Below are 6,777 nucleotides of genomic sequence, written 5' to 3'. Positions count from 1 at the left end.
TATCTATGAAGGCGAGCAGCCTGGTTCTAATGAAGAGAATTGCCATCAGTAATTAAAAGTGCATCATCTACAGACCCAGCCCTAACCTCATAATCTAGTGTTCCTCATCCCAACAAGACCGAACCGGCTTCCTGAGGACAGGTTCTGCATCATGTACATTTCTTGTATTCTTAAGAGTCGAGCACAAAGTTTGGCACATAATAGGAACTAAAAAAATGATGACTAACAAATATGTAGTGCTTACCAAATGCCGGGCACTCCTCCAAGCATTTTATATGTGTTAAGTCATTTAATCCTCACAACACTAAGAGGCAGATACTATTGTTATTATCCTTATTTTACAGAAGGGGGAAGCAAAGCACCTAGGAGTTTATGTGACTTGCTCAAGATCACACAGTTACACAATCCATGCTTTCAGAAACTATGCCTTAGTGCGTTTATTAATTAGTATCATTTTTATTTTTATAGAGACGGGCGGAGGTGGGGGATGGAGGGGAGTTGTCCCCATGTCGTCCAGGCTGGTCTTGAATTCCTGGGCTCAAGCAAACCTCCTGCTTCGGCCTCCCAAAGTGCTGGGATTACAAGTGTAAGCCACTGTGCCAGACCCTTAGTGTATTTAAACAGGTGTGAATGAATAAATCTCTCCCGGAACCATAACTTTATAGAAAATTGTTTGCACCTCCTGGTACACCACTAAGGCACGGAGGTTGTCCCTAGCGCAGGGTCGGTCATTCGTTGACCTTTACCCACCCTCAGTTCCTATCGCAGTATTACTTCTCGCGCCATAGCAAGCCTACCGTGCGTAGCTCTCGCCACCAGGGGGCACTGTGGCCACACGTCCTTTCCCCCTCCGGCGCTTCGCGACCCCCAGAGGGGCGGAGCCAACGTTGGGCGGAGCCCGCGAGACGCCCACAGCGCCAGCTATCCCGGCGGGCCGCGCGCGCGGCCGCGTTTGAATGGCCCCTGACTGGGACTCGGCCCAGAAGCCGAAGGACGCTCTAGGCTGCCGGGCGCGGATCGTCAGCGCCGAGCCTGGGCTGAGGCGCCGCGGTACCATGAGGCGCCGGTAAGTGACTGCCGAGCTGGTGCGAGCCCCGCGCCCGCAGCTGCCCTGCCCTGGCAGCGCTTCTCCAGCCGGGCTTGGCCGCGCCCTGGGCCCACCTGCAGGCCCCGCGGCGGCCTCGGCTCGGCCGGGCTCGCGGCCGCGCTGCGGGGTCGCGGGCCGGGGTGGCAAGGGCGGGGCTGAGCCCCTCAGCTGGCCGCGGCGGGGAGGGTCAGGCGGCGGGCGCTGGGGGGCTCCAGGGGCCTGGGCCGGGAGAGGCGTGGACGGAACTGTTGTCACTTATTTATCTTCGGGTGGAGTCGACAGCTGCACCCGGGGAAGGGGAAGGACAGAACGAGTGTGGGGCGAGCTGTTTTGAGGACAGGTTTTCCGCAGAGCGCCTAGGCCCGGCCCAGGCATTTCCTTATTTTCCGACGGGTCCTCGGATTCCTGACAGATGAGCTTTTGTTTCGCAGGACAAAAACTTGACGTTATGCATAAGAATTGTCGGTTGCAACTTTAAAAACCTTACTGTATTTTCTGAAAAGTTGGTCTGTAACAGTATCTAGGCTTTTACTACGCTCTTAAATTGCTTAAGTATGGAGATAAGAAAGAGTTTTTTTGTGGCTTCTAAAGCTCCTTGAAAACAGAGGTACCTATGTCAGTTTCTTTGCTGATTAAAAAAAAATTGTAAGAGAAATTAGTTCTGTAATAATCATCAGTTCAGCACTCGCGAGAATTATTAGAAACTAGTCCACCTAATAGCTTAAATCTGCTGGTTTTTTGGAGTTTCTTTGGATAGCCAGCTTCAGACTTGAATTGAAACATCATCCATTGAGGCTTTTACTTGGCTAATAACTAATATTAGCCAATAATAATATTAGCCAGTGTGATGATAAGGATGGACAATATTTATTTTGTGCTTTCTATGCCCTAGGCGTATTAAGAGCTTTGCTTTGGGACAGATACTGTTATCCCCATTTTGACAGTGAAGAAACTAAGGCACAGGGAATTTTAGTATTGTAACTTGTACCGTGCAGGGTTACATAGCTAATATAATTAACACCCAAGCAGGCTGACTCCACGCTTTTAACTCTGCTGCTCTACTACTGCCTTTATCTGTGGCTCTTTTTAGTTTACAAAGCCCTTTCATTTCATTTATTTCAACTTCGGAGACCTGAGTGTGCTTTTGTGTACACATACATTCATTCATACACCATTCAAGTTTTCTGCTCTTGATTATACTTAAGGTTTGTGTCTGAACAAAAATCCATTGACTATTTTAAGATAAATAGAGTTCATAAGTTTTATGTGTGTGTTATAATTTATATTTTGAATTCCTTTATGTCCTTTCCTGAAAGTTTTGAAAGTGTTAGTCTTAGCAACTTATGTATTACTTTAAAATTAAAAATTATATGTTAAATGTTTTCACCCCTAAAACTTATTGAGTGGTTATTCTGTGCTTGAAATGGTTATACTTAAACTAATACCTCCTTGACAAGGAATAAAGTTCAAAAGCAAAATCACTTAGTAAGAAATCAGCAGTTTACACTTATTTATAGCAGAGCTTTTAAATGTTGTTCATCAGTCACAAAGCTTTTGATGGCCTATATGCCCAACAGGGTGGTAGACCCAATTGGCTATACAAAAGGAATGTGCCGCAAGAATGACACTATGGACTTTGGGGACTTGGTAGAGAGTGGGAGGGAGATGAGGGATAAAAGACTACACATTCGGTACAGTGTTCACTGCTCGGGTAATGGGCGCACCAGAATCTCAGAAATCACCACTGAAGAACTGATCCATGTAACCAAACACTACCTGTTCCCCAAAAACCTATTGAAATAAAAAATAATAAAACTTAATAAAATAAGAAATGTGCCAGGGCAACCAACCTTAGGGAGATTAATCTAGTTTGGGTTATGAGATTAAAAACAAAAAATATGTATGACACTCTTCATTAGTACAGTGGATGAATGCAGAACTGAACTGGGTAAAGCTTCTGCAAAGAACCAACAATTGGAGGATTTATGTAGGGCACTGAATAGAAGGGTGGATGGTGGGACTAGGCAAGGTTGGTAATCCCGGCACTTTGGGAGGCCAAGACAAGAGGATCCCTGGAAGCCAGGAGTTCGAGAGCAACCTAGGCAACATAGCGAGACCACATCTCTACAGAGAATATAAATTTTTTTTTTTTTTTTTTTTTTGAGACGGAGTCTTGCTCTGTAGCCCGGGCTGGAGTGCAGTGGCCGGATCTCAGCTCACTGCAAGCTCCGCCTCCCGGGTTTACGCCATTCTCCTGCCTCAGCCTCCGGAGTAGCTGGGACTACAGGCGCCCGCCACCTCGCCCGGCTAGTTTTTTGTATTTTTAGTAGAGACGGGGTTTCACGGTGTTAGCCAGGATGGTCTCGATCTCCTGACCTCGTGATCCGCCCGTCTCGGCCTTCCAAAGTGCTGGGATTACAGGCTTGAGCCACCGCGCCCGGCCGAGAATATAAAATATTTTGCCAGGCATGGAGGCAAGTGCCTGTAGTCCCAGCTACTTGGGAGGCTGGGGTGGGAGGATCGCGTAAGCCCATGAGGTCAAGGCCACAGTGAGCGGAGATTGTGCCACTGCACTTCAATGCAGCAACAGACCAAGACCCTGTCTGTAAATATACAGTAAATAAGGGTGGATGGGCCGGGCACGGTGGCTTACGCCTGTAATCCCAGCACTTTGGGAGGCCGAGGCGGGCAGATCACTTGAGGTCAGGAGTTCAAGACTAGCCTGCACAGATCACTTGAGGTCAGGAGTTAAAGACCAGCCTGGCCAACATGGCAAAACCTCATCTCTACTAAAAATAAAAAATTAGCTGGGCGTGGTGGCACACACTTGTAATCCCGTTACTCAGGTGGCTGAGGCATGAGAATCGCTTGAAACTGGGAGGCAGAGTTTGCAGTGAGCCAAGATCGTGCCACTGCACTCCAGCCTGGGTGACAGAGCAAGACTCCGTCTCAAAAAAAAAAAAAGGGGGGGGTGGATGGGGAATTTTAGTGAGGAAACACTATATTCAAAGACTTGCCAATGAAAATGATTTTTCTGGTTTTTGTTTTGTTTTGTTTTGACGCAGAGTCTCGCTCTGTTGCCCAGGCTGGAGTGCAGTGGAGTGATCTCAGCTCACTGCAACCTCTGCCTCCCAGGTTCAGGCGATTCTCCTGCCTCAGCCTCCTGAGTAGCTGGGACTACAGGTGTGCACCACCACGCCCAGCTAATTTTTGTATTTTTAGTAGAGGCGGGGTTTGGCCATATTGGCCAGGCTGGTCTCGAACTCCTGACCTCAGGTGATCTGCCCACCTCAGCCTCCCAAAGTGCTGGGATTACAGGCATTAGCCACCGTGCCCAGCCTGTTAATATTTTAATGTGATTATTTCTTTCAAGTCTTTTTTTATGCTGATAACTATTTTTCTTTTTATAAAACTGGAATTTAGCCTTTTTCTTTCTGTGAAATTTTTTTTGACTCAGCACATCATGTATATGTTCCATTCTTTTTTTTTTTTTTTTTTTTTTTTTTTGAGATGGAGTCTCGCTCTTTTGCCAGGCTGGAGTGCAGTGGTACGATTTCAGCTCACTGCAAGCTCCGCCTCCTGGGTTCAAGCAGTTCTCCTGCCTCAGCCTCCCAAGTAGCTGGGACTACAGGCGCGTGCCACCATGCCCAGCTAATTTTTGTATTTTTAGTACAGATGGGGTTTCACCATGTTGGGCAGGATGGTCTCAATCTCTTGACCTTGTGATCTGCCTGCCTTGGCCTCCGAAAGTGCTGGGATTACAGGCATGAGGCATCGCGCCGGCCAAAAACTTTTTTTTTTTTTTTTAAATTTGCTCTCTTTCCACAGATTCTGAGAAAAATGCTCTTTTTAATGGTCATAGTATTTTTTGTGTGTGTTCTTTTGAAACTGGGAATTTTGCTTTGTATTCCAAAGAGACATTTTGAAGGCAGAAATATTGGAACATAGTTGATTATAGAAAAAAATGGAGGTAAAAGTCTATGGCATCGCCAAGGTTTTTTATCTGGGAGGCTAAAGAGTGGTGGAACCACTGAATTAAGTTGGGATTCTCATCATTTTCTTAACATGTTAACTGCCATTCACAGAGACCCATAATGAGATTTTAATGAAGATTTTAATGACGACTCTTGATGTCTGTCGTTTACATTCTTCCTAAAATTCCTAAAATTAATTTTCCTTGATTTTATTCTTTCTTATTTTATTTTATTTCTTTTTTGAGACAGGGTCTTGCGCTGTTGCCCAGGCTGGAGTGTAGTGGTGTGATCTTGGCTCACTGCAAGCCTTCGCTTCCCAGGTTCAAGCAGTTCTCCTGCCTCAGCCTCCCAAGTAGCTGGGATTACAGGAGCACACCACCACGCCTGGCTAATTTTTATATTTTTAGTAGAGACGGGGTTTCACCATGTTAGCCAGGCTGGTCTTGAACTCCTGACCTCAGGTGATCCTTCCATCTCGGCCTCCCAAAGTCCTGGGATTACAGGCGTGAGTCATCACACCTGGCCTCAATTCTTTCTTAGCAAGCCTTGCCCTTTCCCTTTTTTTGGAAAGATTTTTCAAAATATTTTTTTCTATTAGAATACTAAATAAGGCTTAAATTTGGTCATGAGTCTTTACTTTGAGAGATTAGACTAGTTTTGATTTGTTGAAATGTATAGATTGCTACCTTTTTTTGTTGTTGTTTGGTTTTTTTTGAGATGGAGTTTTGCTCTTGTTGCATAGGCTGGAGTGCAATGGCGTGATCTTGGTCCACTGCAACCTCCGCCTCCTGCATTCAAGCGATTCTCCTGCCTCAACCTCCCGAGTAGCGGGGTTTACAGGCATGTGCCATCACACCCAGCTAATTTTGTATTTTCAGTAGAGATGGGTTTCACCATGTTGGTCAGGTTGGTCTCGAACTCCTGACCTCAGGTAATCTGCCCACCTCGGCCTTCCAAAGTGCTGGGATTACAGGCATGAGCCACCGCTCCTGGCTCCAGATTGCTACAGTTTTACAAGCAAGAGGTGAGTAGAACTCCTTTAGCAAGGGAGTAGGAATTATCTTTAAAAATTCTTGTCCAGGTCAGGCACAGTGGCTCACACCTGTAATCCCAGCACTTTGGGAGGCCAACGGTAAGAGGAAAGCTTGAGCCCAGAAGTTTGAGACCAGCCTGGGCAACATAGCAAGACGCCATCTCTACAAAAAATTTTAAAATTAGGGCCGGTGGGTCATGTCTGTAATCCTAGCACTTTGGGAGGCCAAGGCGGGCAGATCACGAGGTCAGGCGATCGAGACCATCCTGGCTAAATTGATGAAACCCCGTCTCTACTTAAAATAAAAAAAATTAGCTGGACATGGTGGCACATGCCTGTAGTCCCAGCTACTGGGGAGGCTGAGGCGGGAGAATCGCTTGAACCGGGGAGGCGGAGGTTGCAGTGAGCAGAGTTCGCACCACTGCCCTCCAACCTGGACGACAGAGCGAAATCTGTCTGAAAAATAAAATAAAATTAGGCAGGTGTAGTGGTATGTGCCTGTAGTCCCAGCTCCTTGGGAGGCTGAGGTGGGAGGATTCCTTGAGTCCAGAAGTTGGAGGCTGCAGTTAGCCATGATCATGTCACTGCACTCCAACCTGGGTGACAAAGCAAGACCCTGTCTCAGGGGAAAAAAAAAAAAAAGTATTGTAACAAGATGCATCATAACATTACACCTGTCAATG

The 6,777-nt window shown here is 46.5% G+C and overlaps 1 protein-coding gene across 4 annotated transcripts in view; it reads left to right on the top strand.

The window, feature by feature from the left end:
• The first annotated feature begins 919 nt into the window (after positions 1–919).
• The window catches only part of KATNBL1 (katanin regulatory subunit B1 like 1), a 66,961-nt gene continuing 61,103 nt past the window's right edge, over positions 920–6,777 (top strand). For all 4 annotated transcript variants that reach the window (XM_077939075.1, XM_015141795.3, XM_077939076.1 and 1 more), the window contains exon 1: positions 920–1,066. The gene's annotated coding sequence lies outside the window, so the exon portion shown is untranslated. The remainder of the gene's footprint in view (positions 1,067–6,777) is intronic.

The sequence above is a fragment of the Macaca mulatta genome, chromosome 7 (genome assembly GCF_049350105.2).
Source record: "Macaca mulatta isolate MMU2019108-1 chromosome 7, T2T-MMU8v2.0, whole genome shotgun sequence".
In the NCBI taxonomy this organism is placed as follows: Eukaryota; Metazoa; Chordata; class Mammalia; order Primates; family Cercopithecidae; genus Macaca; species Macaca mulatta.
The sequence above is the reverse complement of the archived record's forward strand: the minus strand, read 5'-3'. Positions and strand labels throughout refer to the sequence as shown.